The sequence below is a fragment of the Eubalaena glacialis genome, chromosome 1, assembly GCF_028564815.1.
Source record: "Eubalaena glacialis isolate mEubGla1 chromosome 1, mEubGla1.1.hap2.+ XY, whole genome shotgun sequence".
In the NCBI taxonomy this organism is placed as follows: Eukaryota; Metazoa; Chordata; class Mammalia; order Artiodactyla; family Balaenidae; genus Eubalaena; species Eubalaena glacialis.
The window spans coordinates 93579084-93598681 of NC_083716.1; the positions used below are offsets into that span (position 1 = coordinate 93579084).

Below are 19598 nucleotides of genomic sequence, written 5' to 3' on the forward strand. Positions count from 1 at the left end.
AAGGCCCCCCCTTGCCCCCACGCCGCCCTCCGAGCACAGGACCCCGGCCCTGGTGGCCGGCAGGCCCGGAGAAGCGGCCCCGGCCCCCGCCCCCGCTCCCGCCCCCGGCCGTGGCGAAACGGCGGAGGGGGGGCTTTTTCCGGAGGGAGCTGTGGAGAGACACACGGGCAGACAGGGGGCTGCGGCGCGGCTGGGCTCCGGTGGGGGCGGCCAAGTGCAGGTCGAGGGCCTCGCGGGCCGCACGGACGGCACCCCGGCCTGCGGCGGAGTCTGGGTCCGGGCCAGCCACCACGGGAGCGGCTGGGGTGGCGGCTGCCTTCCAGGGCCGCATTCTGGCCGCATGTCCAGCCAGCTCGGCGGGGAGCGATCCCTCCGGCGCGCTGTGTTGGGAGGGACGTGAGGAGGTGAGGCCTGCAGCGGTGCTCAGCGGGGGCGGAGGCGGCCTCGGCCGCGGGCCACTAAATGTCAAGGCGGAGCGGGAGGCAAAAAAGCCTACAGCACTCGGTATTCCCATGTGGTCTCCCATCCAGGTACGAAACAGGCCAGACCCTGATTAGCTTCCGAGATCAGACGAGGTGTGGTGCGTTCAGGGAGGTGTGGCCGTAGAATGCAGCGGGGGCCACGGTGTGCCTCTTGAGGCTTAGCTTCGCTGGTGCTGGCGACTTACCGCCAGCCCGGCAGCCAACCCTCTCCGGCGCGGCCCTGCCGTCCGCCCAGGCAAGCGACAGGAGGCCTCGAGGGCCCGGGGGTGGTGGAGTTGTGGGCGACTTCGCAGCTCAGGTCAGGCGGGACCCTCCAGGCCTGTAGGCGCTTGGCCCTCCGCCCCAGAGCCGCTCAACGCTCACAGGACTTGGCCCCGGAGGCTTAAGGGCCTGTGGCCCTCGGTCCCTTGTGCATTCCCCACCCTGTCAATCCACACAGTGCTAGGCGCAGCCCAGCCACGGCCTGGCCGGCCCGCCTGCCCAACGGCAGTTGGCCCGAAGCCACTGGGAGCCACCATTGAGCCGGCACGGCCCCTTAGACACAGCAACGCCACCCTTGCCCCCACGCCAACTGCCGAGCAAAGTTCCCGGCGCCTGGTGTCTAGCCAGCCCAGCGAACCGGTCCCAGCCCACGACCCCGCTCCCACTCTCGGCCGTGGCGAAGTGGCAAAGGGTGGGCTTTTTCCGGAGGGAGCTGTGGAGAGACACACGGGCAGACAGGGGGCTGCGGCGCGGCTGGGCTCCGGTGGGGGCGGCCAAGTGCAGGTCGAGGGCTTCGTGGGCCGCACGGACGGCACCCCGGCCTGCGGCGGAGTCTGGGTCCGGGCCAGCCACCACGGGAGCGGCTGGGGTGGCGGCTGCCTTCCAGGGCCGCCTTCTGGCCGCCTGGCCGGCCAGGCCGGCGCGGAGCGCCCCCTCTGGCGCGCTGTGGTGGGAGGGGCCGGAGGAGGTGGGGCCTGCAGCGCTGCCCGGCGGGGGCGGGGGCGGGGGCGGAGGCAGCGGCCTCGGCCTTGGCCTCGGCCTCGGCCTAGGCCGCGGGCGACTAAAGGAGAAGGCGGAGCGGGAGGCAAAAAGCCTACAGCACCCGGTATTCCCAGGCGGTCTCCCATCCAAGTACTAACCAGGCCCGACCCTGCTTAGCTTCCGAGATCAGACGAGATCGGGCGCGTTCAGGGTGGTATGGCCGTAGACGTTAAAAGGGGCCCGCGGAGTGCCTCTTGAGGCCCAGCTTCACTGGCGCTTGCGCCTCCCCGCCAGCCCGGCGGCCAGCCCGCCCCGGCAGGGCCCCGCCGCCCGCCCAGGCAGGGCAACGGCGGCCTCGGGTACCAGGGGGGTGGCGGAGGGTTCGGCGACCTCCCAGCCCAGGGCGGGCGGGACCCACCAAACCGTTCGGCGCTTGGCGCCCCGCCCCAGATCCCGCACGTCGCTCACAGGGACGTGGCCCCGGAGGCTTCAGGGCCCGGGGCCCGCGGTCCCTTGGGCCTCCCCTCTGCCCGCCCACGCGGCGCTAGGCGCAGCCCAGCCGCAGCCCGGGCCGGCCCTCCTGCCCGACGGCAGTCGGCCCTTAACCCACTGGGAGCCACCATTGAGTCGGCACGGCCCCTTAGCCCCAGCAAGGCCACCCTTGCCCCCACGCCACCCGCCGAGCACAGGACCCGGCGCCTTGTGGCCGGCCGGCCCGGAGCACCGGCCCCGGCCCCCGCCCCCGCTCCCGCCCCCGGCCGTGGCGAAACGGCGGAGGGGGGGCTTTTTCCGGAGGGAGCTGTGGAGAGACACACCGGCAGATAGGTGGCTGCGCCGGGGCTGGGCGCTGGTGGGGGCGGCCAGGTGCAGGTCAAGGGGCTCGCGGGCCGCACGGCCGGCACCCGGGCCTGAGGCGGAGTCTGGGTTCAGGCCAGCCACCCCGGGAGCGGCTGGGATGCGGCTGCCTTCCAGGGCCGCCTTCTGGCCGCCTGGCCGGCCAGGCAGGCGGAGAGCGCCCCCTCTGGCGCGCTGTGGTGGGAGGGGCCGGAGGAGGTGGGGCCTGCAGCGGTGCCCGGCGGGGGCGGGGGCGGGGGCGGGGGCGGAGGCGGCGGGCGACTAAAGGAGAAGGCGGAGCGGGAGGCAAAAAGCCTACAGCACCCGGTATTCCCAGGCGGTCTCCCATCCAAGTACTAACCAGGCCCGACCCTGCTTAGCTTCCGAGATCAGACGAGATCGGGCGCGTTCAGGGTGGTATGGCCGTAGACGCAGGAGGGGCCCGCGCGGTGCCTCTTGAGGCCCAGCTTCGCTGGCGCCTGCGCCTTACCGCCATGCCGGCGGCCAGCCCTCTCCGGCAGGGCCCTGCCGCCCGCCCAGGCAGGCGACAGGAGGCCTCGGGGACCCGGGGGTGGCGGAGTGGTGGGCCACCTCGCAGCCCAGGGCGGGCGGGACGCTCCAGGCCCGTCGGCGCTTGGCGCCCCGCCGCAGATCCCGCTCGACGCTCACAGGGACGCGGCCCCGGAGGCTTCAGGGCCCGGCGGCCGCGGTCCCTTGGGCATCCCCCCCTGCCCGCCCACGCGGAGTTAGGCGCAGCCCGGCCACGGCCGGGCCGGCCCTCCGGCCGGGCAGCAGCTGGCCCGAAGCCACTGGGAGCCACCATGGAGTGGGCACGGCCCCTTAGCCCCAGCAAGGCCCCCCCTTGCCCCCACGCCGCCCGCCGAGCACAGGACCCCGGCCCTGGTGGCCGGCAGGCCCGGAGAAGCGGCCCCGGCCCCCGCCCCCGCTCCCGCCCCCGGCCGTGGCGAAACGGCGGAGGGGGGGCTTTTTCCGGAGGGAGCTGTGGAGAGACACACGGGCAGACAGGGGGCTGCGGCGCGGCTGGGCTCCGGTGGGGGCGGCCAAGTGCAGGTCGAGGGCCTCGCGGGCCGCACGGACGGCACCCCGGCCTGCGGCGGAGTCTGGGTCCGGGCCAGCCACCACGGGAGCGGCTGGGGTGGCGGCTGCCTTCCAGGGCCGCATTCTGGCCGCATGTCCAGCCAGCTCGGCGGGGAGCGATCCCTCCGGCGCGCTGTGTTGGGAGGGACGTGAGGAGGTGAGGCCTGCAGCGGTGCTCAGCGGGGGCGGAGGCGGCCTCGGCCGCGGGCCACTAAATGTCAAGGCGGAGCGGGAGGCAAAAAAGCCTACAGCACTCGGTATTCCCATGTGGTCTCCCATCCAGGTACGAAACAGGCCAGACCCTGATTAGCTTCCGAGATCAGACGAGGTGTGGTGCGTTCAGGGAGGTGTGGCCGTAGAATGCAGCGGGGGCCACGGTGTGCCTCTTGAGGCTTAGCTTCGCTGGTGCTGGCGACTTACCGCCAGCCCGGCAGCCAACCCTCTCCGGCGCGGCCCTGCCGTCCGCCCAGGCAAGCGACAGGAGGCCTCGAGGGCCCGGGGGTGGTGGAGTTGTGGGCGACTTCGCAGCTCAGGTCAGGCGGGACCCTCCAGGCCTGTAGGCGCTTGGCCCTCCGCCCCAGAGCCGCTCAACGCTCACAGGACTTGGCCCCGGAGGCTTAAGGGCCTGTGGCCCTCGGTCCCTTGTGCATTCCCCACCCTGTCAATCCACACAGTGCTAGGCGCAGCCCAGCCACGGCCTGGCCGGCCCGCCTGCCCAACGGCAGTTGGCCCGAAGCCACTGGGAGCCACCATTGAGCCGGCACGGCCCCTTAGACACAGCAACGCCACCCTTGCCCCCACGCCAACTGCCGAGCAAAGTTCCCGGCGCCTGGTGTCTAGCCAGCCCAGCGAACCGGTCCCAGCCCACGACCCCGCTCCCACTCTCGGCCGTGGCGAAGTGGCAAAGGGTGGGCTTTTTCCGGAGGGAGCTGTGGAGAGACACACGGGCAGACAGGGGGCTGCGGCGCGGCTGGGCTCCGGTGGGGGCGGCCAAGTGCAGGTCGAGGGCTTCGTGGGCCGCACGGACGGCACCCCGGCCTGCGGCGGAGTCTGGGTCCGGGCCAGCCACCACGGGAGCGGCTGGGGTGGCGGCTGCCTTCCAGGGCCGCCTTCTGGCCGCCTGGCCGGCCAGGCCGGCGCGGAGCGCCCCCTCTGGCGCGCTGTGGTGGGAGGGGCCGGAGGAGGTGGGGCCTGCAGCGCTGCCCGGCGGGGGCGGGGGCGGGGGCGGAGGCAGCGGCCTCGGCCTTGGCCTCGGCCTCGGCCTAGGCGCGGGCGACTAAAGGAGAAGGCGGAGCGGGAGGCAAAAAGCCTACAGCACCCGGTATTCCCAGGCGGTCTCCCATCCAAGTACTAACCAGGCCCGACCCTGCTTAGCTTCCGAGATCAGACGAGATCGGGCGCGTTCAGGGTGGTATGGCCGTAGACGTTAAAAGGGGCCCGCGGAGTGCCTCTTGAGGCCCAGCTTCGCTGGCGCTTGCGCCTCCCCGCCAGCCCGGCGGCCAGCCCGCCCCGGCAGGGCCCCGCCGCCCGCCCAGGCAGGGCAACGGCGGCCTCGGGTACCAGGGGGGTGGCGGAGGGTTCGGCGACCTCCCAGCCCAGGGCGGGCGGGACCCACCAAACCGTTCGGCGCTTGGCGCCCCGCCCCAGATCCCGCACGTCGCTCACAGGGACGTGGCCCCGGAGGCTTCAGGGCCCGGGGCCCGCGGTCCCTTGGGCCTCCCCTCTGCCCGCCCACGCGGCGCTAGGCGCAGCCCAGCCGCAGCCCGGGCCGGCCCTCCTGCCCGACGGCAGTCGGCCCTTAACCCACTGGGAGCCACCATTGAGTCGGCACGGCCCCTTAGCCCCAGCAAGGCCACCCTTGCCCCCACGCCACCCGCCGAGCACAGGACCCGGCGCCTTGTGGCCGGCCGGCCCGGAGCACCGGCCCCGGCCCCCGCCCCCGCTCCCGCCCCCGGCCGTGGCGAAACGGCGGAGGGGGGCTTTTTCCGGAGGGAGCTGTGGAGAGACACACCGGCAGATAGGTGGCTGCGCCGGGGCTGGGCGCTGGTGGGGGCGGCCAGGTGCAGGTCAAGGGGCTCGCGGGCCGCACGGCCGGCACCCGGGCCTGAGGCGGAGTCTGGGTTCAGGCCAGCCACCCCGGGAGCGGCTGGGATGCGGCTGCCTTCCAGGGCCGCCTTCTGGCCGCCTGGCCGGCCAGGCAGGCGGAGAGCGCCCCCTCTGGCGCGCTGTGGTGGGAGGGCCCGGAGGAGGTGGGGCCTGCAGCGGTGCCCGGCGGGGCGGGGGCGGGGGCGGGGGCGGAGGCGGCGGGCGACTAAAGGAGAAGGCGGAGCGGGAGGCAAAAAGCCTACAGCACCCGGTATTCCCAGGCGGTCTCCCATCCAAGTACTAACCAGGCCCGACCCTGCTTAGCTTCCGAGATCAGACGAGATCGGGCGCGTTCAGGGTGGTATGGCCGTAGACGCAGGAGGGGCCCGCGCGGTGCCTCTTGAGGCCCAGCTTCGCTGGCGCCTGCGCCTTACCGCCATGCCGGCGGCCAGCCCTCTCCGGCAGGGCCCTGCCGCCCGCCCAGGCAGGCGACAGGAGGCCTCGGGGACCCGGGGGTGGCGGAGTGGTGGGCCACCTCGCAGCCCAGGGCGGGCGGGACGCTCCAGGCCCGTCGGCGCTTGGCGCCCCGCCGCAGATCCCGCTCGACGCTCACAGGGACGCGGCCCCGGAGGCTTCAGGGCCCGGCGGCCGCGGTCCCTTGGGCATCCCCCCCTGCCCGCCCACGCGGAGTTAGGCGCAGCCCGGCCACGGCCGGGCCGGCCCTCCGGCCGGGCAGCAGCTGGCCCGAAGCCACTGGGAGCCACCATGGAGTGGGCACGGCCCCTTAGCCCCAGCAAGGCCCCCCCTTGCCCCCACGCCGCCCGCCGAGCACAGGACCCCGGCCCTGGTGGCCGGCAGGCCCGGAGAAGCGGCCCCGGCCCCCGCCCCCGCTCCCGCCCCCGGCCGTGGCGAAACGGCGGAGGGGGGGGCTTTTTCCGGAGGGAGCTGTGGAGAGACACACGGGCAGACAGGGGGCTGCGGCGCGGCTGGGCTCCGGTGGGGGCGGCCAAGTGCAGGTCGAGGGCCTCGCGGGCCGCACGGACGGCACCCCGGCCTGCGGCGGAGTCTGGGTCCGGGCCAGCCACCACGGGAGCGGCTGGGGTGGCGGCTGCCTTCCAGGGCCGCATTCTGGCCGCATGTCCAGCCAGCTCGGCGGGGAGCGATCCCTCCGGCGCGCTGTGTTGGGAGGGACGTGAGGAGGTGAGGCCTGCAGCGGTGCTCAGCGGGGGCGGAGGCGGCCTCGGCCGCGGGCCACTAAATGTCAAGGCGGAGCGGGAGGCAAAAAAGCCTACAGCACTCGGTATTCCCATGTGGTCTCCCATCCAGGTACGAAACAGGCCAGACCCTGATTAGCTTCCGAGATCAGACGAGGTGTGGTGCGTTCAGGGAGGTGTGGCCGTAGAATGCAGCGGGGGCCACGGTGTGCCTCTTGAGGCTTAGCTTCGCTGGTGCTGGCGACTTACCGCCAGCCCGGCAGCCAACCCTCTCCGGCGCGGCCCTGCCGTCCGCCCAGGCAAGCGACAGGAGGCCTCGAGGGCCCGGGGGTGGTGGAGTTGTGGGCGACTTCGCAGCTCAGGTCAGGCGGGACCCTCCAGGCCTGTAGGCGCTTGGCCCTCCGCCCCAGAGCCGCTCAACGCTCACAGGACTTGGCCCCGGAGGCTTAAGGGCCTGTGGCCCTCGGTCCCTTGTGCATTCCCCACCCTGTCAATCCACACAGTGCTAGGCGCAGCCCAGCCACGGCCTGGCCGGCCCGCCTGCCCAACGGCAGTTGGCCCGAAGCCACTGGGAGCCACCATTGAGCCGGCACGGCCCCTTAGACACAGCAACGCCACCCTTGCCCCCACGCCAACTGCCGAGCAAAGTTCCCGGCGCCTGGTGTCTAGCCAGCCCAGCGAACCGGTCCCAGCCCACGACCCCGCTCCCACTCTCGGCCGTGGCGAAGTGGCAAAGGGTGGGCTTTTTCCGGAGGGAGCTGTGGAGAGACACACGGGCAGACAGGGGGCTGCGGCGCGGCTGGGCTCCGGTGGGGGCGGCCAAGTGCAGGTCGAGGGCTTCGTGGGCCGCACGGACGGCACCCCGGCCTGCGGCGGAGTCTGGGTCCGGGCCAGCCACCACGGGAGCGGCTGGGGTGGCGGCTGCCTTCCAGGGCCGCCTTCTGGCCGCCTGGCCGGCCAGGCCGGCGCGGAGCGCCCCCTCTGGCGCGCTGTGGTGGGAGGGGCCGGAGGAGGTGGGGCCTGCAGCGCTGCCCGGCGGGGGCGGGGGCGGGGGCGGAGGCAGCGGCCTCGGCCTTGGCCTCGGCCTCGGCCTAGGCCGCGGGCGACTAAAGGAGAAGGCGGAGCGGGAGGCAAAAAGCCTACAGCACCCGGTATTCCCAGGCGGTCTCCCATCCAAGTACTAACCAGGCCCGACCCTGCTTAGCTTCCGAGATCAGACGAGATCGGGCGCGTTCAGGGTGGTATGGCCGTAGACGTTAAAAGGGGCCCGCGGAGTGCCTCTTGAGGCCCAGCTTCGCTGGCGCTTGCGCCTCCCCGCCAGCCCGGCGGCCAGCCCGCCCCGGCAGGGCCCCGCCGCCCGCCCAGGCAGGGCAACGGCGGCCTCGGGTACCAGGGGGGTGGCGGAGGGTTCGGCGACCTCCCAGCCCAGGGCGGGCGGGACCCACCAAACCGTTCGGCGCTTGGCGCCCCGCCCCAGATCCCGCACGTCGCTCACAGGGACGTGGCCCCGGAGGCTTCAGGGCCCGGGGCCCGCGGTCCCTTGGGCCTCCCCTCTGCCCGCCCACGCGGCGCTAGGCGCAGCCCAGCCGCAGCCCGGGCCGGCCCTCCTGCCCGACGGCAGTCGGCCCTTAACCCACTGGGAGCCACCATTGAGTCGGCACGGCCCCTTAGCCCCAGCAAGGCCACCCTTGCCCCCACGCCACCCGCCGAGCACAGGACCCGGCGCCTTGTGGCCGGCCGGCCCGGAGCACCGGCCCCGGCCCCCGCCCCCGCTCCCGCCCCCGGCCGTGGCGAAACGGCGGAGGGGGGGCTTTTTCCGGAGGGAGCTGTGGAGAGACACACCGGCAGATAGGTGGCTGCGCCGGGGCTGGGCGCTGGTGGGGGCGGCCAGGTGCAGGTCAAGGGGCTCGCGGGCCGCACGGCCGGCACCCGGGCCTGAGGCGGAGTCTGGGTTCAGGCCAGCCACCCCGGGAGCGGCTGGGATGCGGCTGCCTTCCAGGGCCGCCTTCTGGCCGCCTGGCCGGCCAGGCAGGCGGAGAGCGCCCCCTCTGGCGCGCTGTGGTGGGAGGGGCCGGAGGAGGTGGGGCCTGCAGCGGTGCCCGGCGGGGGCGGGGGCGGGGGCGGGGGCGGAGGCGGCGGGCGACTAAAGGAGAAGGCGGAGCGGGAGGCAAAAAGCCTACAGCACCCGGTATTCCCAGGCGGTCTCCCATCCAAGTACTAACCAGGCCCGACCCTGCTTAGCTTCCGAGATCAGACGAGATCGGGCGCGTTCAGGGTGGTATGGCCGTAGACGCAGGAGGGGCCCGCGCGGTGCCTCTTGAGGCCCAGCTTCGCTGGCGCCTGCGCCTTACCGCCATGCCGGCGGCCAGCCCTCTCCGGCAGGGCCCTGCCGCCCGCCCAGGCAGGCGACAGGAGGCCTCGGGGACCCGGGGGTGGCGGAGTGGTGGGCCACCTCGCAGCCCAGGGCGGGCGGGACGCTCCAGGCCCGTCGGCGCTTGGCGCCCCGCCGCAGATCCCGCTCGACGCTCACAGGGACGCGGCCCCGGAGGCTTCAGGGCCCGGCGGCCGCGGTCCCTTGGGCATCCCCCCCTGCCCGCCCACGCGGAGTTAGGCGCAGCCCGGCCACGGCCGGGCCGGCCCTCCGGCCGGGCAGCAGCTGGCCCGAAGCCACTGGGAGCCACCATGGAGTGGGCACGGCCCCTTAGCCCCAGCAAGGCCCCCCCTTGCCCCCACGCCGCCCGCCGAGCACAGGACCCCGGCCCTGGTGGCCGGCAGGCCCGGAGAAGCGGCCCCGGCCCCCGCCCCCGCTCCCGCCCCCGGCCGTGGCGAAACGGCGGAGGGGGGGCTTTTTCCGGAGGGAGCTGTGGAGAGACACACGGGCAGACAGGGGGCTGCGGCGCGGCTGGGCTCCGGTGGGGGCGGCCAAGTGCAGGTCGAGGGCCTTGCGGGCCGCACGGACGGCACCCCGGCCTGCGGCGGAGTCTGGGTCCGGGCCAGCCACCACGGGAGCGGCTGGGGTGGCGGCTGCCTTCCAGGGCCGCATTCTGGCCGCATGTCCAGCCAGCTCGGCGGGGAGCGATCCCTCCGGCGCGCTGTGTTGGGAGGGACGTGAGGAGGTGAGGCCTGCAGCGGTGCTCAGCGGGGGCGGAGGCGGCCTCGGCCGCGGGCCACTAAATGTCAAGGCGGAGCGGGAGGCAAAAAAGCCTACAGCACTCGGTATTCCCATGTGGTCTCCCATCCAGGTACGAAACAGGCCAGACCCTGATTAGCTTCCGAGATCAGACGAGGTGTGGTGCGTTCAGGGAGGTGTGGCCGTAGAATGCAGCGGGGGCCACGGTGTGCCTCTTGAGGCTTAGCTTCGCTGGTGCTGGCGACTTACCGCCAGCCCGGCAGCCAACCCTCTCCGGCGCGGCCCTGCCGTCCGCCCAGGCAAGCGACAGGAGGCCTCGAGGGCCCGGGGGTGGTGGAGTTGTGGGCGACTTCGCAGCTCAGGTCAGGCGGGACCCTCCAGGCCTGTAGGCGCTTGGCCCTCCGCCCCAGAGCCGCTCAACGCTCACAGGACTTGGCCCCGGAGGCTTAAGGGCCTGTGGCCCTCGGTCCCTTGTGCATTCCCCACCCTGTCAATCCACACAGTGCTAGGCGCAGCCCAGCCACGGCCTGGCCGGCCCGCCTGCCCAACGGCAGTTGGCCCGAAGCCACTGGGAGCCACCATTGAGCCGGCACGGCCCCTTAGACACAGCAACGCCACCCTTGCCCCCACGCCAACTGCCGAGCAAAGTTCCCGGCGCCTGGTGTCTAGCCAGCCCAGCGAACCGGTCCCAGCCCACGACCCCGCTCCCACTCTCGGCCGTGGCGAAGTGGCAAAGGGTGGGCTTTTTCCGGAGGGAGCTGTGGAGAGACACACGGGCAGACAGGGGGCTGCGGCGCGGCTGGGCTCCGGTGGGGGCGGCCAAGTGCAGGTCGAGGGCTTCGTGGGCCGCACGGACGGCACCCCGGCCTGCGGCGGAGTCTGGGTCCGGGCCAGCCACCACGGGAGCGGCTGGGGTGGCGGCTGCCTTCCAGGGCCGCCTTCTGGCCGCCTGGCCGGCCAGGCCGGCGCGGAGCGCCCCCTCTGGCGCGCTGTGGTGGGAGGGGCCGGAGGAGGTGGGGCCTGCAGCGCTGCCCGGCGGGGGCGGGGGCGGGGGCGGAGGCAGCGGCCTCGGCCTTGGCCTCGGCCTCGGCCTAGGCCGCGGGCGACTAAAGGAGAAGGCGGAGCGGGAGGCAAAAAGCCTACAGCACCCGGTATTCCCAGGCGGTCTCCCATCCAAGTACTAACCAGGCCCGACCCTGCTTAGCTTCCGAGATCAGACGAGATCGGGCGCGTTCAGGGTGGTATGGCCGTAGACGTTAAAAGGGGCCCGCGGAGTGCCTCTTGAGGCCCAGCTTCGCTGGCGCTTGCGCCTCCCCGCCAGCCCGGCGGCCAGCCCGCCCCGGCAGGGCCCCGCCGCCCGCCCAGGCAGGGCAACGGCGGCCTCGGGTACCAGGGGGGTGGCGGAGGGTTCGGCGACCTCCCAGCCCAGGGCGGGCGGGACCCACCAAACCGTTCGGCGCTTGGCGCCCCGCCCCAGATCCCGCACGTCGCTCACAGGGACGTGGCCCCGGAGGCTTCAGGGCCCGGGGCCCGCGGTCCCTTGGGCCTCCCCTCTGCCCGCCCACGCGGCGCTAGGCGCAGCCCAGCCGCAGCCCGGGCCGGCCCTCCTGCCCGACGGCAGTCGGCCCTTAACCCACTGGGAGCCACCATTGAGTCGGCACGGCCCCTTAGCCCCAGCAAGGCCACCCTTGCCCCCACGCCACCCGCCGAGCACAGGACCCGGCGCCTTGTGGCCGGCCGGCCCGGAGCACCGGCCCCGGCCCCCGCCCCCGCTCCCGCCCCCGGCCGTGGCGAAACGGCGGAGGGGGGGCTTTTTCCGGAGGGAGCTGTGGAGAGACACACCGGCAGATAGGTGGCTGCGCCGGGGCTGGGCGCTGGTGGGGGCGGCCAGGTGCAGGTCAAGGGGCTCGCGGGCCGCACGGCCGGCACCCGGGCCTGAGGCGGAGTCTGGGTTCAGGCCAGCCACCCCGGGAGCGGCTGGGATGCGGCTGCCTTCCAGGGCCGCCTTCTGGCCGCCTGGCCGGCCAGGCAGGCGGAGAGCGCCCCCTCTGGCGCGCTGTGGTGGGAGGGGCCGGAGGAGGTGGGGCCTGCAGCGGTGCCCGGCGGGGGCGGGGGCGGGGGCGGGGGCGGAGGCGGCGGGCGACTAAAGGAGAAGGCGGAGCGGGAGGCAAAAAGCCTACAGCACCCGGTATTCCCAGGCGGTCTCCCATCCAAGTACTAACCAGGCCCGACCCTGCTTAGCTTCCGAGATCAGACGAGATCGGGCGCGTTCAGGGTGGTATGGCCGTAGACGCAGGAGGGGCCCGCGCGGTGCCTCTTGAGGCCCAGCTTCGCTGGCGCCTGCGCCTTACCGCCATGCCGGCGGCCAGCCCTCTCCGGCAGGGCCCTGCCGCCCGCCCAGGCAGGCGACAGGAGGCCTCGGGGACCCGGGGGTGGCGGAGTGGTGGGCCACCTCGCAGCCCAGGGCGGGCGGGACGCTCCAGGCCCGTCGGCGCTTGGCGCCCCGCCGCAGATCCCGCTCGACGCTCACAGGGACGCGGCCCCGGAGGCTTCAGGGCCCGGCGGCCGCGGTCCCTTGGGCATCCCCCCCTGCCCGCCCACGCGGAGTTAGGCGCAGCCCGGCCACGGCCGGGCCGGCCCTCCGGCCGGGCAGCAGCTGGCCCGAAGCCACTGGGAGCCACCATGGAGTGGGCACGGCCCCTTAGCCCCAGCAAGGCCCCCCCTTGCCCCCACGCCGCCCGCCGAGCACAGGACCCCGGCCCTGGTGGCCGGCAGGCCCGGAGAAGCGGCCCCGGCCCCCGCCCCCGCTCCCGCCCCCGGCCGTGGCGAAACGGCGGAGGGGGGGCTTTTTCCGGAGGGAGCTGTGGAGAGACACACGGGCAGACAGGGGGCTGCGGCGCGGCTGGGCTCCGGTGGGGGCGGCCAAGTGCAGGTCGAGGGCCTTGCGGGCCGCACGGACGGCACCCCGGCCTGCGGCGGAGTCTGGGTCCGGGCCAGCCACCACGGGAGCGGCTGGGGTGGCGGCTGCCTTCCAGGGCCGCATTCTGGCCGCATGTCCAGCCAGCTCGGCGGGGAGCGATCCCTCCGGCGCGCTGTGTTGGGAGGGACGTGAGGAGGTGAGGCCTGCAGCGGTGCTCAGCGGGGGCGGAGGCGGCCTCGGCCGCGGGCCACTAAATGTCAAGGCGGAGCGGGAGGCAAAAAAGCCTACAGCACTCGGTATTCCCATGTGGTCTCCCATCCAGGTACGAAACAGGCCAGACCCTGATTAGCTTCCGAGATCAGACGAGGTGTGGTGCGTTCAGGGAGGTGTGGCCGTAGAATGCAGCGGGGGCCACGGTGTGCCTCTTGAGGCTTAGCTTCGCTGGTGCTGGCGACTTACCGCCAGCCCGGCAGCCAACCCTCTCCGGCGCGGCCCTGCCGTCCGCCCAGGCAAGCGACAGGAGGCCTCGAGGGCCCGGGGGTGGTGGAGTTGTGGGCGACTTCGCAGCTCAGGTCAGGCGGGACCCTCCAGGCCTGTAGGCGCTTGGCCCTCCGCCCCAGAGCCGCTCAACGCTCACAGGACTTGGCCCCGGAGGCTTAAGGGCCTGTGGCCCTCGGTCCCTTGTGCATTCCCCACCCTGTCAATCCACACAGTGCTAGGCGCAGCCCAGCCACGGCCTGGCCGGCCCGCCTGCCCAACGGCAGTTGGCCCGAAGCCACTGGGAGCCACCATTGAGCCGGCACGGCCCCTTAGACACAGCAACGCCACCCTTGCCCCCACGCCAACTGCCGAGCAAAGTTCCCGGCGCCTGGTGTCTAGCCAGCCCAGCGAACCGGTCCCAGCCCACGACCCCGCTCCCACTCTCGGCCGTGGCGAAGTGGCAAAGGGTGGGCTTTTTCCGGAGGGAGCTGTGGAGAGACACACGGGCAGACAGGGGGCTGCGGCGCGGCTGGGCTCCGGTGGGGGCGGCCAAGTGCAGGTCGAGGGCTTCGTGGGCCGCACGGACGGCACCCCGGCCTGCGGCGGAGTCTGGGTCCGGGCCAGCCACCACGGGAGCGGCTGGGGTGGCGGCTGCCTTCCAGGGCCGCCTTCTGGCCGCCTGGCCGGCCAGGCCGGCGCGGAGCGCCCCCTCTGGCGCGCTGTGGTGGGAGGGGCCGGAGGAGGTGGGGCCTGCAGCGCTGCCCGGCGGGGGCGGGGGCGGGGGCGGAGGCAGCGGCCTCGGCCTTGGCCTCGGCCTCGGCCTAGGCCGCGGGCGACTAAAGGAGAAGGCGGAGCGGGAGGCAAAAAGCCTACAGCACCCGGTATTCCCAGGCGGTCTCCCATCCAAGTACTAACCAGGCCCGACCCTGCTTAGCTTCCGAGATCAGACGAGATCGGGCGCGTTCAGGGTGGTATGGCCGTAGACGTTAAAAGGGGCCCGCGGAGTGCCTCTTGAGGCCCAGCTTCGCTGGCGCTTGCGCCTCCCCGCCAGCCCGGCGGCCAGCCCGCCCCGGCAGGGCCCCGCCGCCCGCCCAGGCAGGGCAACGGCGGCCTCGGGTACCAGGGGGGTGGCGGAGGGTTCGGCGACCTCCCAGCCCAGGGCGGGCGGGACCCACCAAACCGTTCGGCGCTTGGCGCCCCGCCCCAGATCCCGCACGTCGCTCACAGGGACGTGGCCCCGGAGGCTTCAGGGCCCGGGGCCCGCGGTCCCTTGGGCCTCCCCTCTGCCCGCCCACGCGGCGCTAGGCGCAGCCCAGCCGCAGCCCGGGCCGGCCCTCCTGCCCGACGGCAGTCGGCCCTTAACCCACTGGGAGCCACCATTGAGTCGGCACGGCCCCTTAGCCCCAGCAAGGCCACCCTTGCCCCCACGCCACCCGCCGAGCACAGGACCCGGCGCCTTGTGGCCGGCCGGCCCGGAGCACCGGCCCCGGCCCCCGCCCCCGCTCCCGCCCCCGGCCGTGGCGAAACGGCGGAGGGGGGGCTTTTTCCGGAGGGAGCTGTGGAGAGACACACCGGCAGATAGGTGGCTGCGCCGGGGCTGGGCGCTGGTGGGGGCGGCCAGGTGCAGGTCAAGGGGCTCGCGGGCCGCACGGCCGGCACCCGGGCCTGAGGCGGAGTCTGGGTTCAGGCCAGCCACCCCGGGAGCGGCTGGGATGCGGCTGCCTTCCAGGGCCGCCTTCTGGCCGCCTGGCCGGCCAGGCAGGCGGAGAGCGCCCCCTCTGGCGCGCTGTGGTGGGAGGGGCCGGAGGAGGTGGGGCCTGCAGCGGTGCCCGGCGGGGGCGGGGGCGGGGGCGGGGGCGGAGGCGGCGGGCGACTAAAGGAGAAGGCGGAGCGGGAGGCAAAAAGCCTACAGCACCCGGTATTCCCAGGCGGTCTCCCATCCAAGTACTAACCAGGCCCGACCCTGCTTAGCTTCCGAGATCAGACGAGATCGGGCGCGTTCAGGGTGGTATGGCCGTAGACGCAGGAGGGGCCCGCGCGGTGCCTCTTGAGGCCCAGCTTCGCTGGCGCCTGCGCCTTACCGCCATGCCGGCGGCCAGCCCTCTCCGGCAGGGCCCTGCCGCCCGCCCAGGCAGGCGACAGGAGGCCTCGGGGACCCGGGGGTGGCGGAGTGGTGGGCCACCTCGCAGCCCAGGGCGGGCGGGACGCTCCAGGCCCGTCGGCGCTTGGCGCCCCGCCGCAGATCCCGCTCGACGCTCACAGGGACGCGGCCCCGGAGGCTTCAGGGCCCGGCGGCCGCGGTCCCTTGGGCATCCCCCCCTGCCCGCCCACGCGGAGTTAGGCGCAGCCCGGCCACGGCCGGGCCGGCCCTCCGGCCGGGCAGCAGCTGGCCCGAAGCCACTGGGAGCCACCATGGAGTGGGCACGGCCCCTTAGCCCCAGCAAGGCCCCCCCTTGCCCCCACGCCGCCCGCCGAGCACAGGACCCCGGCCCTGGTGGCCGGCAGGCCCGGAGAAGCGGCCCCGGCCCCCGCCCCCGCTCCCGCCCCCGGCCGTGGCGAAACGGCGGAGGGGGGGCTTTTTCCGGAGGGAGCTGTGGAGAGACACACGGGCAGACAGGGGGCTGCGGCGCGGCTGGGCTCCGGTGGGGGCGGCCAAGTGCAGGTCGAGGGCCTCGCGGGCTGCACGGACGGCACCCCGGCCTGCGGCGGAGTCTGGGTCCGGGCCAGCCACCACGGGAGCGGCTGGGGTGGCGGCTGCCTTCCAGGGCCGCATTCTGGCCGCATGTCCAGCCAGCTCGGCGGGGAGCGATCCCTCCGGCGCGCTGTGTTGGGAGGGACGTGAGGAGGTGAGGCCTGCAGCGGTGCTCAGCGGGGGCGGAGGCGGCCTCGGCCGCGGGCCACTAAATGTCAAGGCGGAGCGGGAGGCAAAAAAGCCTACAGCACTCGGTATTCCCATGTGGTCTCCCATCCAGGTACGAAACAGGCCAGACCCTGATTAGCTTCCGAGATCAGACGAGGTGTGGTGCGTTCAGGGAGGTGTGGCCGTAGAATGCAGCGGGGGCCACGGTGTGCCTCTTGAGGCTTAGCTTCGCTGGTGCTGGCGACTTACCGCCAGCCCGGCAGCCAACCCTCTCCGGCGCGGCCCTGCCGTCCGCCCAGGCAAGCGACAGGAGGCCTCGAGGGCCCGGGGGTGGTGGAGTTGTGGGCGACTTCGCAGCTCAGGTCAGGCGGGACCCTCCAGGCCTGTAGGCGCTTGGCCCTCCGCCCCAGAGCCGCTCAACGCTCACAGGACTTGGCCCCGGAGGCTTAAGGGCCTGTGGCCCTCGGTCCCTTGTGCATTCCCCACCCTGTCAATCCACACAGTGCTAGGCGCAGCCCAGCCACGGCCTGGCCGGCCCGCCTGCCCAACGGCAGTTGGCCCGAAGCCACTGGGAGCCACCATTGAGCCGGCACGGCCCCTTAGACACAGCAACGCCACCCTTGCCCCCACGCCAACTGCCGAGCAAAGTTCCCGGCGCCTGGTGTCTAGCCAGCCCAGCGAACCGGTCCCAGCCCACGACCCCGCTCCCACTCTCGGCCGTGGCGAAGTGGCAAAGGGTGGGCTTTTTCCGGAGGGAGCTGTGGAGAGACACACGGCCAGACAGGGGGCTGCGGCGCGGCTGGGCTCCGGTGGGGGCGGCCAAGTGCAGGTCGAGGGCTTCGTGGGCCGCACGGACGGCACCCCGGCCTGCGGCGGAGTCTGGGTCCGGGCCAGCCACCACGGGAGCGGCTGGGGTGGCGGCTGCCTTCCAGGGCCGCCTTCTGGCCGCCTGGCCGGCCAGGCCGGCGCGGAGCGCCCCCTCTGGCGCGCTGTGGTGGGAGGGGCCGGAGGAGGTGGGGCCTGCAGCGCTGCCCGGCGGGGGCGGGGGCGGGGGCGGAGGCAGCGGCCTCGGCCTTGGCCTCGGCCTCGGCCTAGGCCGCGGGCGACTAAAGGAGAAGGCGGAGCGGGAGGCAAAAAGCCTACAGCACCCGGTATTCCCAGGCGGTCTCCCATCCAAGTACTAACCAGGCCCGACCCTGCTTAGCTTCCGAGATCAGACGAGATCGGGCGCGTTCAGGGTGGTATGGCCGTAGACGTTAAAAGGGGCCCGCGGAGTGCCTCTTGAGGCCCAGCTTCGCTGGCGCTTGCGCCTCCCCGCCAGCCCGGCGGCCAGCCCGCCCCGGCAGGGCCCCGCCGCCCGCCCAGGCAGGGCAACGGCGGCCTCGGGTACCAGGGGGGTGGCGGAGGGTTCGGCGACCTCCCAGCCCAGGGCGGGCGGGACCCACCAAACCGTTCGGCGCTTGGCGCCCCGCCCCAGATCCCGCACGTCGCTCACAGGGACGTGGCCCCGGAGGCTTCAGGGCCCGGGGCCCGCGGTCCCTTGGGCCTCCCCTCTGCCCGCCCACGCGGCGCTAGGCGCAGCCCAGCCGCAGCCCGGGCCGGCCCTCCTGCCCGACGGCAGTCGGCCCTTAACCCACTGGGAGCCACCATTGAGTCGGCACGGCCCCTTAGCCCCAGCAAGGCCACCCTTGCCCCCACGCCACCCGCCGAGCACAGGACCCGGCGCCTTGTGGCCGGCCGGCCCGGAGCACCGGCCCCGGCCCCCGCCCCCGCTCCCGCCCCCGGCCGTGGCGAAACGGCGGAGGGGGGGCTTTTTCCGGAGGGAGCTGTGGAGAGACACACCGGCAGATAGGTGGCTGCGCCGGGGCTGGGCGCTGGTGGGGGCGGCCAGGTGCAGGTCAAGGGGCTCGCGGGCCGCACGGCCGGCACCCGGGCCTGAGGCGGAGTCTGGGTTCAGGCCAGCCACCCCGGGAGCGGCTGGGATGCGGCTGCCTTCCAGGGCCGCCTTCTGGCCGCCTGGCCGGCCAGGCAGGCGGAGAGCGCCCCCTCTGGCGCGCTGTGGTGGGAGGGGCCGGAGGAGGTGGGGCCTGCAGCGGTGCCCGGCGGGGGCGGGGGCGGGGGCGGGGGCGGAGGCGGCGGGCGACTAAAGGAGAAGGCGGAGCGGGAGGCAAAAAGCCTACAGCACCCGGTATTCCCAGGCGGTCTCCCATCCAAGTACTAACCAGGCCCGACCCTGCTTAGCTTCCGAGATCAGACGAGATCGGGCGCGTTCAGGGTGGTATGGCCGTAGACGCAGGAGGGGCCCGCGCGGTGCCTCTTGAGGCCCAGCTTCGCTGGCGCCTGCGCCTTACCGCCATGCCGGCGGCCAGCCCTCTCCGGCAGGGCCCTGCCGCCCGCCCAGGCAGGCGACAGGAGGCCTCGGGGACCCGGGGGTGGCGGAGTGGTGGGCCACCTCGCAGCCCAGGGCGGGCGGGACGCTCCAGGCCCGTCGGCGCTTGGCGCCCCGCCGCAGATCCCGCTCGACGCTCACAGGGACGCGGCCCCGGAGGCTTCAGGGCCCGGCGGCCGCGGTCCCTTGGGCATCCCCCCCTGCCCGCCCACGCGGAGTTAGGCGCAGCCCGGCCACGGCCGGGCCGGCCCTCCGGCCGGGCAGCAGCTGGCCCGAAGCCACTGGGAGCCACCATGGAGTGGGCACGGCCCCTTAGCCCCAGCAAGGCCCCCCCTTGCCCCCACGCCGCCCGCCGAGCACAGGACCACGGCCCTGGTGGCCGGCAGGCCCGGAGAAGCGGCCCCGGCCCCCGCCCCCGCTCCCGCCCCCGGCCGTGGCGAAACGGCGGAGGGGGGGCTTTTTCCGGAGGGAGCTGTGGAGAGACACACGGGCAGACAGGGGGCTGCGGCGCGGCTGGGCTCCGGTGGGGGCGGCCAAGTGCAGGTCGAGGGCCTCGCGGGCCGCACGGACGGCACCCCGGCCTGCGGCGGAGTCTGGGTCCGGGCCAGCCACCACGGGAGCGGCTGGGGTGGCGGCTGCCTTCCAGGGCCGCATTCTGGCCGCATGTCCAGCCAGCTCGGCGGGGAGCGATCCCTCCGGCGCGCTGTGTTGGGAGGGACGTGAGGAGGTGAGGCCTGCAGCGGTGCTCAGCGGGGGCGGAGGCGGCCTCGGCCGCGGGCCACTAAATGTCAAGGCGGAGCGGGAGGCAAAAAAGCCTACAGCACTCGGTATTCCCATGTGGTCTCCCATCCAGGTACGAAACAGGCCAGACCCTGATTAGCTTCCGAGATCAGACGAGGTGTGGTGCGTTCAGGGAGGTGTGGCCGTAGAATGCAGCGGGGGCCACGGTGTGCCTCTTGAGGCTTAGCTTCGCTGGTGCTGGCGACTTACCGCCAGCCCGGCAGCCAACCCTCTCCGGCGCGGCCCTGCCGTCCGCCCAGGCAAGCGACAGGAGGCCTCGAGGGCCCGGGGGTGGTGGAGTTGTGGGCGACTTCGCAGCTCAGGTCAGGCGGGACCCTCCAGGCCTGTAGGCGCTTGGCCCTC

General features: G+C 74.1%; 12 non-coding genes and 7 pseudogenes across 12 annotated transcripts; all 19 read right to left on the minus strand.

The window, feature by feature from the left end:
* Positions 1-489: 489 nt before the first annotated feature.
* LOC133077648 (5S ribosomal RNA) lies at positions 490-608 on the minus strand (annotated as a pseudogene).
* Positions 609-1554: 946 nt separating this feature from the next.
* LOC133102760 (5S ribosomal RNA) lies at positions 1555-1673 on the minus strand. The gene has a single exon (XR_009703086.1). It is a non-coding gene; the product is annotated as a 5S ribosomal RNA (ribosomal RNA).
* A 918-nt stretch (positions 1674-2591) lies between these two features.
* On the minus strand, positions 2592-2710 carry LOC133102769 (5S ribosomal RNA). Its single transcript, XR_009703090.1, has one exon. It is a non-coding gene; the product is annotated as a 5S ribosomal RNA (ribosomal RNA).
* Positions 2711-3619: 909 nt separating this feature from the next.
* LOC133077653 (5S ribosomal RNA) lies at positions 3620-3738 on the minus strand (annotated as a pseudogene).
* A 945-nt stretch (positions 3739-4683) lies between these two features.
* Positions 4684-4802, minus strand: LOC133102774 (5S ribosomal RNA). Its single transcript, XR_009703091.1, has one exon. It is a non-coding gene; the product is annotated as a 5S ribosomal RNA (ribosomal RNA).
* A 916-nt stretch (positions 4803-5718) lies between these two features.
* LOC133102777 (5S ribosomal RNA) lies at positions 5719-5837 on the minus strand. Its single transcript, XR_009703093.1, has one exon. It is a non-coding gene; the product is annotated as a 5S ribosomal RNA (ribosomal RNA).
* Positions 5838-6747: 910 nt separating this feature from the next.
* LOC133077661 (5S ribosomal RNA) lies at positions 6748-6866 on the minus strand (annotated as a pseudogene).
* A 946-nt stretch (positions 6867-7812) lies between these two features.
* LOC133102783 (5S ribosomal RNA) lies at positions 7813-7931 on the minus strand. Its single transcript, XR_009703094.1, has one exon. It is a non-coding gene; the product is annotated as a 5S ribosomal RNA (ribosomal RNA).
* A 918-nt stretch (positions 7932-8849) lies between these two features.
* Positions 8850-8968, minus strand: LOC133102788 (5S ribosomal RNA). Its single transcript, XR_009703095.1, has one exon. It is a non-coding gene; the product is annotated as a 5S ribosomal RNA (ribosomal RNA).
* Positions 8969-9877: 909 nt separating this feature from the next.
* LOC133077669 (5S ribosomal RNA) lies at positions 9878-9996 on the minus strand (annotated as a pseudogene).
* A 946-nt stretch (positions 9997-10942) lies between these two features.
* Positions 10943-11061, minus strand: LOC133102792 (5S ribosomal RNA). The gene has a single exon (XR_009703096.1). It is a non-coding gene; the product is annotated as a 5S ribosomal RNA (ribosomal RNA).
* A 918-nt stretch (positions 11062-11979) lies between these two features.
* On the minus strand, positions 11980-12098 carry LOC133102795 (5S ribosomal RNA). Its single transcript, XR_009703097.1, has one exon. It is a non-coding gene; the product is annotated as a 5S ribosomal RNA (ribosomal RNA).
* Positions 12099-13007: 909 nt separating this feature from the next.
* LOC133077675 (5S ribosomal RNA) lies at positions 13008-13126 on the minus strand (annotated as a pseudogene).
* Positions 13127-14072: 946 nt separating this feature from the next.
* LOC133102798 (5S ribosomal RNA) lies at positions 14073-14191 on the minus strand. Its single transcript, XR_009703098.1, has one exon. It is a non-coding gene; the product is annotated as a 5S ribosomal RNA (ribosomal RNA).
* A 918-nt stretch (positions 14192-15109) lies between these two features.
* LOC133102802 (5S ribosomal RNA) lies at positions 15110-15228 on the minus strand. Its single transcript, XR_009703099.1, has one exon. It is a non-coding gene; the product is annotated as a 5S ribosomal RNA (ribosomal RNA).
* A 909-nt stretch (positions 15229-16137) lies between these two features.
* On the minus strand, positions 16138-16256 carry LOC133077683 (5S ribosomal RNA; annotated as a pseudogene).
* A 946-nt stretch (positions 16257-17202) lies between these two features.
* Positions 17203-17321, minus strand: LOC133102807 (5S ribosomal RNA). The gene has a single exon (XR_009703100.1). It is a non-coding gene; the product is annotated as a 5S ribosomal RNA (ribosomal RNA).
* Positions 17322-18239: 918 nt separating this feature from the next.
* Positions 18240-18358, minus strand: LOC133102817 (5S ribosomal RNA). Its single transcript, XR_009703102.1, has one exon. It is a non-coding gene; the product is annotated as a 5S ribosomal RNA (ribosomal RNA).
* Positions 18359-19267: 909 nt separating this feature from the next.
* On the minus strand, positions 19268-19386 carry LOC133077691 (5S ribosomal RNA; annotated as a pseudogene).
* Positions 19387-19598: the final 212 nt, after the last annotated feature.